Genomic DNA, 13,514 nt, shown 5'->3' with positions numbered 1-13,514 from the left:
TTGTCAATATGATAGTTATCAGGAGTCAATGACTTCCCTAAGGATACTATTATGCATTTCTTGGCATTTAGTTTTAGTCCATAGGTTCATAGGTTCATAGACTGGTACTAGGCTATCAGCCCTAGGGCCTATACAAGCCTAGCCCTAACAATTCCCTGGCTATTTCTTCTCACAGTATTTACTTCCCTGGACCCCTGTCTAGCAGGGAGACTGATGTGATCCCCGGGGTGAATTTCCTATCTCCCATCCAATTATCAATGTTCCTTTTGAAGAGGGCCAAAGAGGTGCTCTGCTTGACATGTATGGGTTGTCTATTCCAGAGTCTGGGGAGTCTCTGGGTCAGGAACCTATCCCTCCAGCATGTATTGTTCATTGTGATGACAAGGTTTAGATCCCTGGAGTGTGTTTCTCTGAGGGATTGGGATTTCATTAAGTGTAGCATGTCCAACAGCTCTGGGTTTGACATGGCCTTGTATGTTAAGCAGAGATTGCCTCTGAGTAGACGATATGCAACAGAGTATAGGTGGAGTTTTTTTAGACGGTCAGTATAGGGTATCTGCTTTAGGCCTGTGATTCTTTTAGTGAGGTGTTTCTGCAGCCTTTCCAGTTGTTGCAGATGTCTTGAGAGGTACATACCATTCTATAATTGGTCTAATGAGGGATGAGTACAGTGGGAAAATGTCCTCCTTTTTTCTGGATGAAAAGCACTTAGTGATGAGGTGTGCCACATTGAAGGATTTCCTGACTGTTGTGGTGATGTGGTCATCGAAGGTGAGACCACTGTCCACCTGTGTCCCTAAGTCTCTTATCATGCTTTCGGTGTTTAGTGTACTGCCACCTATGTGGTAAGTCATGGGTACATGTTTTTTCCCAAAGGGAATAACTATACATTTCTTGGCATTGAGCTTGAGCCCATGGCTCTGGCACCAAGCATCTGTTTCTGTAAGGCCCTTTTGTAGAATATCCACATAATTTGGGGATTCAATAATGGCTCCCAGCTTGCAGTCATCTGCAAACTTTGTTAGCCAGAGTCCCTTAGTGTTGGCCTGTACTTCAGAGAAGTAGATGCCAAACAAGAGCTGTCCCAGGACTGAACCCTGAGGTACTCCAATTGTCACTTGTCTGGAGCTGGATTTGGAGTCGGCTACTTTTACAGTGTGGATACTGTCAGTAAGCCAGTTAGCAACCCATTGAGTGATGTAGGGATTAATGCCCAGCTTAGTAAGTTTATCTATGGTTCCAGAGTGGGGGGTGGTGTTGAAGGCCTTGGTGAGATCCAGATAGGCTGTGTGGACCACCTTATCCTTGTCCACAGCTCTGAAGACTAATTCAAAGAAGTCAATCAGGTTCAGGTGACAAGATTGGCCCTTCATGAACCCAAACTGCATGGGGTCCAGTGTTTGAAGCTTGCCAATGTCTTTGTTTATAAGTTCCATGATAATACGTTCCATGGCCTTGCAGATCAGGCTCGTCAGACTGATGGGGCAGTAGCTGCCACGATCCAAGGTGGATCCCCCCTTTGTGGAGTGGGATAACTGTAGCTGTGTGCCACTCAGTGGGCACAAAGCCTGAGGTGAGGCTATGATTAAACATGACACTTAGGTGAGGTGCCAGTTCATTTTGTAGTTCAGGTAGTACACAGCCTGGGATGTCGTCTGGTCCCATGGATGTTGTATTATTAGCTTTGGAGAGTGCATTTTTTACCTGTGTGGCCGTTATTACCAGAATTTGGAAATCTTCTGATATTGAGATGGGCTCTTTAGGGAGTCAGAGGGGGGTGAAGTTTGCTCTGAATCGATCTGCCCGGATATTGGCAATATCCTTGAGATCAGTATATTTAATGCCATTTTGTTGTAGCTCAGAGCAGATCTGAGCATTGCCGTTTAGATTCTTGACATAGTTATAGAATGCCTTGTGGTTGTCTTTGGAATCTTTGACAATTTTATTTTTGTAACTAGGTTTGGAGGATTTTATGAGGGATCTCAGCTTCTTACTGTGGCTGGTAAGGGAGTTTTTTTTTGCATCCTGGGATTTTCCTATTTTCTGCAACAGTTTCTTCCTTTTGTTGTAAAGTTTGTTTATGGCAAGGGACCACCAGATTGGCTTCCTTTTTTTGGAGGAGAGCATCTTAGTTCTATTTGGGATGGCATGATTCATGTATGAGTGGATGTGCTCATACAGTGCCTTAGTGTAGGGTTCAGCAGTCGAACTTTCAGTTCCCGTCTGCATGGGTGTCATGAAGTTTTTCACTTCTGACTTAAGTAGCATGAAGTTGGCTTTGGAGAAGTTTTTTTACAGAAGTTTCCTTACTGGGGGGTGGGGATGGGATGTGGATGTCAAGGGTGTTTAGCTTATGGTCAGACCTGACCAACGAGGAGTTGACCATAGGTGTGGAGCATCGATTTTCCATGTTGGTAATGACCAGGTCTAGGATACTGGAGCCCCTGGTGGGACTAAGGATTAGTTTCGTTGGAATTTATGAATTCCAAGAACTCTGAATTGACTGTCTCTGACACCAGCTGTTTGTATCAGCCCTTCCTGGAGAACATTTGTGTCAGTGTGGGATGCAATGACAGCTTCTAATTTGCAATCATCTGCAAATTAAGTCACCCAGAAACCACTGACATTGGCCTTAACTTCAGAGAAGAAGTAAATGCCAAAAAGTAACGCTCCAATGACTGATCCCTGAGAGACTCCACTTGTGACTGGCCTCTTTGTAGAGGTGAACTCCCCAATTCAAAATTCCTGGGTCCTGTCTGTGAGTCAGTTGGCTATCTACCAGGTGACTTACGAGTTGGTACCTAACCTCTTGAGTTTTTCAACAATGCCTGAGTGGGATATTGTGTCAAATGCTTTGGCCAGGTCAAGGTAGGCAGTGTGAACCATTTTGCCCTCATCCATTGCTTTGGTGACCTTCTCAAAGAAGTCTACCAGGCTGAGTAGCCATGATCTGCCCTTGATGAAACCAAAGTGGGTTGGGTCCAGTGTCTGGAGGTTTACTATATAACTATTGATGATTTCCATGATAATTCTTTCCATGGCTTTACATGTAAAACTAGTGGGACTTATGGGTTTGTAGTTCTCAGGGTCTGTAGATAGCCCACAATTGTGCAGAGGGATGATTGTTGCTGTTCTCCACTCATGAGGCATGACGCCTGTTTGGAGGCTACAGTTAAATAGCAATTGCAGAGGCTCTGCTAAGTCATATTTCATGCTATTTAGAAGGCATCCTGGGATATTGTCTGGACCTATTGATGGAGTGCTTTTGGCCTTAGAGAGAACATTAAGGACCTGTTCCCTAGACACAGCTGAGAGAGTTATATTTGCTGCTTTTTTCCTGAGGGAAGGTTGAGGTGGAGAGAGAGGGGTAAAGCTGGAACTGAATTTATTAGCCAGTAGGTTTTCTATATCTTCTGGCTCATTATAGGTGGCTCCATTTACAATGAGCTCTGCACAAAATTGTGTATTGCCTTTGAGGTTGTGTACATAGCTAAAGAATGCCTTGTGGTTGTCCCTGGCCTGGGAGGACAAATTCACCTCATATTTGGCTTTAGTAGACGTTATTTGTTCTCTGATATGTTTTTTTTTTAGTTTGATGAGAGTGTTTTTATCCTACTGGGTGCTGCACCTCCTAATTTTTACCATGATTTTCTTCCTTCTTTATACAGCTTACTGATTTTGTGATTCCACCAGGGTGGCTTATTTTTTGAGTTAGTTCTGTACTTCTTCCTGATGGGTACAGCTGCCTCTGTGCAGCTATTAGCATGCTTGTACAGGGTCTCTGTGAATAGTTCTGCATAGGCAGGAGTTTTCTCAGGGTTTATGGGGGCCTGACATTTTGCCAGGTTCTCTCTTAATAGCAGGAGGTTAGCCTTAGAGTAGTTTCTGAATATTCCAAGTTTAGTTGGGGGCCCAGATTTTATTTTTACTTCAAAGGAGACCATTTTGAAATCTAACCTTACCAGGTAAGACATAACAGTGGGGGTTGTGCAGCACTGTCCCGTATTAGTGAGGACCAGATCCAGTATGGCTGCACCCATGGTTGGTGTATTGACTATCTGGCTGTTTGTGTTTACAAAATCCAGGAATCTCTGTGCCTGTACATTTGGTATCATATAGGATTCCCTGTTAATAGTGGGTTAATTAAAGTCACCTATGAATATGGCATTGGGTGTTTCTAATACGTTTAAATACATGACGCGGGTTTCCTGTGTCATAGAGGGGGATATAAAATTGACAAGGAAGTGATATTGAATATTACCTATGGTGATTTGAACATGGAGAAGCTCAAGTGCGTTGTCCAGTTTGAGCAGCTTGAGGTATATTTATTTTTGATGTAAACAGAGACACCTCCACCTTTAGTTCCTGTCTGTCTAGTAGCTGGTCTAAATGTGTGGAAGGCATTATAATGTTGTATTGTTGATGTGCTTTCTGAGGGTTTAAACCATGTCTCAGTGACTGCACAGACATCGGCATTCTCTAGGGTGAAGAGAACTTCTAGGGAGTGGAGTTTTTTTGTTTAGACTCCTAGCACTGAGGAATAATACCTTTAGATTTTCTTGGTTTTGATTTGCTATGTTGCAAAAGTACATTCAGTTTGGCATTGCCTAAAAAAGGCACTATGGGGAAGACAATGTTTTAACTAATATTCAAAAGCCTAGAGGGGAGAGGTACAGACCATCACTGGCAAATCAGTGTGGTCTGTTGACCATCTCCTTCCAAGCTGACAAATATTGCACCACCTTAGAATGACACCAGAAACTAAGCCAATTATTAAAGTCAATCATCTTTTGTTCATGTTGTGGCATCATCCTTGGAGAAGGTAAAATGCTGCTCAATGCCAGGCTTGTACCAGCCTGAGACACATTTTCCAAGAGCTCCATGATGTGTCTCTTCATTTAGTCTAGGGAGATACGTCTCACATCATTTACTACCACATGGACTCTGACTGAGTCATACTGATACTTGTGGTCCAATGACCTGAGTGCATGTGTAATGTGATGGATCGTTGCCCCAGATAAGCAACTGACCATGACTTTTTCCTTACTCAGCCTGGTGCGAAGGGCATCAATGTGTCTCATGATGGAGTCTCCAATGAACAGAATGTTGAATTGTGTGGTGGCTTGCATTATGGGCTTAGAGATAGAGGCTCTATGACATGTGACTCTATGTGTAGATGTGAGTGTTGCTTTGAAAGAGTGCATTTGGGGATGCTGAGGGTATTTGCTATGTGTATTTCATCTAGGAGGTCTTTGTGTTTCAGGAAGGTTACATTTAAGTGCCTCAGCATATGTGGGTCTATATGTCTGCTTTGAATTGTGTGTGATGGGTGCAGCATATGTAATACCGACAACCTTATTGCCATTAGGAGTACTTTTATGTGAGAACTTTGCCTCCAGTGACATTGTGTAAATACATCTCTCACATACCATATCAGTTTGTTTGAGGATTAACTGGTTGTCAGTAAATATGATGCAATTTCTACATTGCCTCAGGATGCCCATATCCACCAAGCTAGTAATGGAGATAGTGGGAAAGTTCATGTCCATGGCAAAAGACCCTTTTTTATTGATTAGATGGCTACATTGAGAATATAAATCAATGTCAGGGGTATTCAGTTTGCAACTCTGGGGACAGTGCTTGTCACTGCAAACTAGTTGTCTTGTGTGCAACTAAATACTGGCGAAATTTCAATTTCACTTTTGTAGGAAAAATGTCACTCAAGGTGTTTGAGTCTGGACAGCCAGATATTATGAAATTAGTAACAAATCAAGTTGTACTTACTAAAAACAGAGAATTAACTTGTGAAGAATGATGAAAAGAAGGGAGTCACATGAATGGCTACTGCTTGGCTACTACTAGTGCTGGACTCACCATAGCTTCACTCTGATGGGATACAATGCTCCTTTGCTTCTTCTCTCACCAGAAGCAAAATGTTAGAACCAATCCCGAAGATAAGAAGCAGGCCACAGCCTGTTTGGGGATCCATAGTATTGTACCAGATGATGCAAGGGTCTGTAGGCTAGCTGTAGCCTTTTCCTGGTAGATGCCTTGAATAGCAATCGGATCAATTGGGAACAATAAGCACAGGAACTCACTGTCCAACCAGAAACAGTGAGGAATCAATGCACTCTGCTCCTTCTCTCACCTGGAGCAGAATATAAGCACAAATTCCAAGCTGTCACCTATGAAGCAGTTATTAGACTTTCTGGTAATCGACCGTCTCCAGGAAGTAATGTCTCTGTGCTCCTTCTCTCACCAGGGGAAAACAGAAGCACTAATCCAAAGATGACTGCTAAAAGGCAGAATGTGGTCTCTCTATTAACTGGTGCTCTTGCAATAGATGTTTAAAGGTAAGATATAAACATTGGTTAATATTATAAACACTGCAGTGTGCACTAAGCAGTTAGATATGAAAAAGGGGGAAATAAAGTTTCAGCTGTCTAAGTGGAGAGCCACTAATTTCAAAAGAGCAAGAAAGATTGAAAAGTGGTGTGTACTTTTGTTTTCTGTCTCTACGGAATACAGTGTGATGCCCAATAAATTTAAATAGTTGAAGGGGAGTGATTTCACAAAGTGATAGTTTTGTGCTTACAACAGCCAGTGAAAGAGGAGAAGGCAGGAGACGTGGTCAAATTAACATAAGGGACAGGCAACTAGAAATACAGTTGTGTTCTCAGCAACAGGGTGAGAAGGTGGGAAAAAGTCTGTGTGGCTCACAAGAGACACAGCTGTGGTCTCTTTCCAAGTTTTAATATGCAATTCAAAGCAGAATACAAGTAAAACACAGTGTAAATAAAATAAATCACATTATACAAAATAGAAGAAGGCAATAAAGTAATACAAAATACAAGAAATCAAAAGCAAACTAACCTTTCCCTCACAGCAGGTTGTGTCAGAATCTTGGCGAGCTTTTCCAGTAAAGCTTTGAAATGTTTTAATTCTCCCATTAAATAGAAGGTTTAGTTCCTAGCTCCACCTCTCAGTTCACAGATAATTAACCATTTCTGTTTGACTCCTTAATTGACCTCTTCTGATGTATGCCTCACAAGAGACACAGCTGTGATCTCTTTCCCAGTTTTAATATGCAATTCAAAGCAGAATACAATTAAAACACAGTATAAAGAAAATAAATCACAGTATACAAAACACAAGAAGTCAGTAAAATAATACAAAATACAAAAAATCAAAAGAAAACTAACCTTTCCCTCAGAGCAAGTTGTGTCAGATTCTTGGTGAGCTTTTCTCGTAAAAGCCCCAAATAAAATTTTGATTTTGTGCCTTAGGCAATAAAGTAATACAAAATACAAGAGCTCAAAAGTAAACTAACCTTTCCCTCACAGCAAGCTGTGTCACAGTCTTGTTGAGCTTTTCCAGTAAAAGCCAAATTAAAGTTTTGATTTTGTGCCTTCATACTTGAACCATCATAGGTTCATAGATTAGTACAAGGCTAATTGCCATTATAGGCCATTTTAAGCCTAGCCAATTATACCATATGACAATCAAACCTTGTACTTTGTGTCTGCAAGGTAAGTACCTTAACCATTATGCCAGCCTTCCACTATGGGTATGGTGAACATGAAGTGCTGCACTCAAATGGGTATCTACTTCAGTGTCAGTCAGCCTAGGCTATAACTGTGTTTCTACAAAAACACCCAGAGTACTTAAAATAAATGAAACATCAGTAGTGTAGCTAACCAGACTACACACAACATATCTTCATTTTATCATACAGATAATATATATGTGTATATGGGATCTGTGCAGATGTTCGAAGTTTCACTATTTTGAGCCCACTTTACTGAGTCCGCTTGTTCGAAATAGTGAAACTTCGAACATTGACTTTAGCAGTCACACTACAGCACGGAATGGGAATATTCCCTTTTCCCCACTGTAGTGCGATCTCAGAGTTGGTATATTTAAGTAGGATGGGTGGGGGTCTGTGGGGGGTGCAGCGGGCTTGCCCCCCTGCAAATACATGTTTTAGTGGGGGGTTTTTGGGTCACCCAGGGAACTATACTTCAGCAAAAGTGCACTTTCATTGAAGTGAACTTTTGCTGAAGTGTGGGTCTCCTGCTCTATTTTGAAGAAGTGCTCTTTCGATGTAGAGCAGTAGACCCATATATATATGGGACCAGTTACTAAATATCGAATGACGGAATCCCGAGACTCTGAATACTGAAGACCAGACTCTCAAGATTCTGTGATCTCAAAAACAAACAAAAAAAAACATTTTAGAAAGCATATGCAGGGGCAAGCCCCCCTGCAACCCCCACACCCCTCTGCAACTTAAATATACCAACTCCGAGATTGTACCACAGTGGAGTGAAGGGCAAAATAGTGTTGTGCAGAGTGGAACAGAAATTTTGTCAATCACTCCACTGTAGTGCGATCTCGGAGTTGATATATTTAAGTTGCGGAGGGGTGTGGGGGAACAGCCCCTCACATGGGGGGTGCAGGGGGGCTTGCCCCCTATATACACCTGTTTAAATCTTTTTTTTAACATTTATTATTTTTTTTTACTTTCGAGATTACGGAATCTCGAGATTCTGGTCTTAGGTTTTCAGAGTCTCGGGATTCCGTAATTCAATATTTAGCCGTGATCCCATATATATATATATATATATATATATATATATATATATATATATATATATCTATATATATCTATGGGACTACTACCAGAGATCGAAATTACACTATTTCGAAATCTGGTAGTAGATGCCCACGAACGCAAAACTGCACTTCACCGAAAGTGCACTTTTGCGAATACTATTAGAACGAACGTGCAATGTCCTCCACTGTGGTGCAGTAGTCACGGACCTTAGGGTTATGGCTTGGGTTAAGGATAGTGGACAGCCATACTAGCTATCCACTATCCAACCCAAGCCCTAACCCTAAGGTCTGTAACCATTCGCTCAAGTGATGTTCGCGAAAGTGCACTTTCGATGAAGTGCACTTTCGCGTAACCGTGGGTCTACTGTTTATTTTCGAAAAAGTGAGTTTTCGATTATATACAGTAGTCCGACACACACACACACATATATATATATATACACATACATAGCAACAGAGAGAGATTTTTACATAGAAACATTAATTAAATTCTATTTGATATGAATAAATAGATAGGGCTAGAAGTCCTTCAACACTTTATCCATATATTTCATTTATACATGTACATCATACTATTTGGAAGGCTTTGTGAAAATGTATGTTGATATAAAGAAATAAAGATAAAACATGGTTAGATTTTTTTAACTTTGCATTATTTACGTCTCATAAGTTGTTAATTTTTATTCCTTATGCAATCTATACAGTTATATTTGAAATACTTAATACAGTGTCCTGTAATATATTATAGTTATGATTTGTAATTAGTCATTTTATAATTCAAATAATCAGATGTATACAAAGACAAATACAAACCAATTCACAGTTAGTATAAAAGGGCTGCTGGATAAAAATCTAGTAGATAAACTCTTCAAAAGCATCCAACAGACCAACCAACAGCAGAACAGCTATATAAAAATAATAGTTTATTAACAAACTATTGTTTTTATATACCTGTTGTGCTGTTGGTAGGTCTGTTGGATGCTTTTGAAGAGTGTATAAGATGTAGTATAGTTTATGATTCTTATGCACAATAGTCTAAGTAGAAACATCTCAATTTACTATAGTATCTACTATTGATATGTTGACAGTGGTATAAAATAATCTTATATCTCCACTTATGTTAGATTTCTCTTAGAAAAAAGGGGAAGGAGATAGAAGATACATAGAAATATTGTTATATTCTCATTTTTTATAGGAACATGTCACCATTTTGCAAACTTTGATTCATAATGAGTAGTTTTAAACTAAAGGTTAAAGGGAAGAAAAATAGATTTGCTAATATACTGATTGAGTTTGTGTGTGTGTGTGTGTGTGTATATATATATATATATATATATATATATATATATATATATATATATATATATATATATATATATATATACTGATCTTGTCTATTATTATTTGTAAATAAATTAATTTCTTAAATTAGTTCCCAAGATAATAGTTCCTACTGCAGAGTTCTCATAATATGTTTCTTCATTTCTTATGTAGTTAGAGAAAGTTAGCCTTGAAATTTTTTTTCTCAAATCAACATTAGGAATTATTGCTATTCCACTTATAGTTTTTTTGAATTAGAATTTTTTTGTTGTTGTTGTTAATATTATTTTTTACTCTTGTTTTATTTTTTAGCATTAATGTACTTAGTTCAATAAAATTCAGTTTTGCAACATGGGATTAAACTTATTATCACTAAATGTTAATGGTTTAAATAACCATAAAAAGAGTGGTAATTTACTAAAATATTTAGATTTAAATAATCCTCATGTATACTTTGTAGTGATAATCAGTACTGGAATCCTAATAAATATTTGACTTTAGCTCAGTCGTCTTTTATATCCAAAAAGAGGAGCAATTATTCTATGGAACAATACATTCAAATGCTACTAGTTGTTGCTAAACATGAAGAAAAAGAGAGTGTATTTACATTGGTCATCATAAAATCTAATAATAGATTATGGATCTTGGATAATCTATATTGGTTTCCTGGAATGGGAGTTAGATTATCTAAAACATCCTGATTTTATAATTAATAATTATAAAGGAGATTTAATACTAGGTAGAAACTTTAATTGTATTGTGGATAACTCTGAATCTAATTGTGGTAGAAAATTCAAATTACTTCCAATTGCTAAACCTTTTAAAACATGGAAAGATTTCTTTAATATTATAGACACATTTAGTTTTAAAGATAAAAATTATTTGGAGTTTGCCCGTTTTTCTTTTAATTATGATTGCCATACAAGAATTGATAAATTGCTGACTTTTCAAGGCATCACATCTAAAAATAATAATTTCAATATAATACCCTGTCCTTTTTCAGACCATAATGCATTAGTTTTAAATATACAAACTGATTTTAATTGACTGACATGTGTTTCTAGAATTCCAACATATATTACTTAAACAAAAGGATATAAAATACTGCTATCTGAAGAGATAACCATTTTTTATTATTTAATAGTACTCCTGATTCTAATCCAGTAATGTTATGGGATTAATTTAAAGTTTATACTTATGGTAGAACATCTTGGTTCAAACATAAATTAAAAGAATGGAATAAAAAAAATAGATATTCAAATAAAATTAAAAGAAAGCAAAAAAAAAGAAAAAAAGAAAAGAAGAAGACAGGAGTTAATAAGGAAGGGATTAAGAGCCTTAATAATAAGTATAATGAACTAGTATCCCAAAAACCTGAATTAACTTTAGAAAAAGTAAGATAGCTCCTTATGCTACATTTTCTAAACATATAAAAAATGAAAAAAAAAATTCAAACAAATAATAATAATAATCATAGCAAATAATTTAAAAAAATCCTATAACAAATAAGCTAAATTCAGATAATGGTAATATATTAGAAATATTTAGAAACAATTACTCAAATTTAAATCAAAAAGGAATAAACAGAGAAAAAAGATTAATAACAATTATTAATCATTCCTTAGTAAAAAAAAAATCTCCTCCTCACTAAAAAACTGTTCGATTAAAACCTGTAACTATTCAAGAAGTTAATCAAAAATATATACATATAAAAAAGTACATGCAATATAGCTCCTGGAAATGATGGTATTATTCTAGAAATATACAAATTATTTTCTCAAAAAATTATAATAAATGTACATAAAGTAATGATAACGGTTAAAAATTTAGATCAATTACCACCTTCCTGTAATCATTTATTGATTACTCCAATTATAAAGGATGGTAAAGATCCTCAGAAATGTTCTTCATATAGACCTAGCTTGTTGCTGAATGTAGATTATAAAATATTTATGTCTATACTAGCAGATTGAAAATAATTTTACCAACTATAATTAGCTGATATCAAACTGGGTTTATACATAAAAGGCAAATTTCTGATAATATCAAAAGACTAATTACTCTTATAGATGTGATGCATATTAGGAAGTACGAATCTTTATATATTACTTTAGATACTGAAAAATTATTTGATTCTTTAGACTGGGATAATCTATTTGAAATATTAAATATATTTGATTTTCCTTCCCAATTTGTTTAAAATGTTAACATTTATAAATAAAGTTAAGTCCTTTTACATCAAATTTTTGTAAAACTAAATAAAGGAACTAAAGAAAGATGCCCTCTTTCTCCTTTGTTATTTAACTTAGCTATTGAGATACTTGTAATCTTAATAAAGTCAAACATAAAAATGCAAGGTTTAGAGATTAATAAATATTGCAATTCTAAAATTATGTTACTTGTTGTTGGTATACTATTAACACTAAAAACATTCTAATGAAACATTAGAAGAACTTAAAAAATCATGTCAGCTTCAAAAAATGTGTAGTTTAAAACTGAATAGTTCTAAATCTAATTACCTTTTTATTAATAAGAAAAAATAATTAAATATAGATAATCATATAATAGGCAAAGAGGCTACAAATTTATTATAATTAGGAATTCACATCTTAGAAAATATAGACGTGACTATAAATTTCAATTACAAAAAAGTAATAACCACTTTAACTAATGTAATTAATTCTTGGAATAAAATTTTTGTACAACTATTGTAATTAATTCTTGGAATAAAAATGTCATTTCTTTTGAAGATAGATTATAAATTATTAAAATTATTTTATTCCTAAAGTGTTATATATAACTAAATCTCTTTTAATGCCTCCTAATAAGAAACAAATTAAAGAATAAACAATTTACTTTTTAGTTTCCTATGGTTTCCAAATAAACTTAGATTAACCCCGGGATTCATGAAGCTCGGCGCAAGGCCGGTGTAAGGCCTGCGCCGGCGGTGCAGTGAATAGTCGGCGTAGTAGCACCATATGCATAGTAATGAGAGTGCGCCGCAACCACAGACACGTGCGTAGTGTACGTGAGTGAGCCCAAGTAGGATGCGTCCGGAGGCGTGGCTAAGCCGGCAGGCGATGAGCAACCTAATGTGCTGACTGCCACGGTCCGCCCATAACAGTAATGGCAGCAGCCAGGGCCCGTGCAGAATGAAACGCACGTAGAGTATGCAACATAGTACCCGTCCCAACAAAACGGAGAAGCAAACACAACCCACGAAGCCCTAAGTGTACCCGTCCAAGGAACAAAGGATACGCATAACACCGTGTTCGTCCCACAATGCACCGTCAGTGGGCATACCCAGAGAAGTTGTACCGCAGCATGTCAGCACGCCGCACCGACATAGGAGTAGCGACTAAGGTTACCACCTGTCCCACTTTGCGAGGGGCAGTCCCTCTATGGGCAGTTGTGTCCCGATAAAAAATATTAAAAATGGCAAATGTGCTAAGATTGTAGGACATAATTATATCCCGTATTTAATGTAATGGTTGCATGAAATGGTCATTTCCGTAACTAAAATACCTAAATGTCACAAGAAACAGAATAAGCAACCAAACTGCTACAACAATAAGCTT

The sequence above is a fragment of the Protopterus annectens genome, chromosome 11.part0, assembly GCF_019279795.1.
Source record: "Protopterus annectens isolate FY-2018-M chromosome 11.part0, PAN1.0, whole genome shotgun sequence".
NCBI classification, from domain to species: Eukaryota; Metazoa; Chordata; order Ceratodontiformes; family Protopteridae; genus Protopterus; species Protopterus annectens.
Note: the sequence above shows the minus strand (reverse complement) of the source record.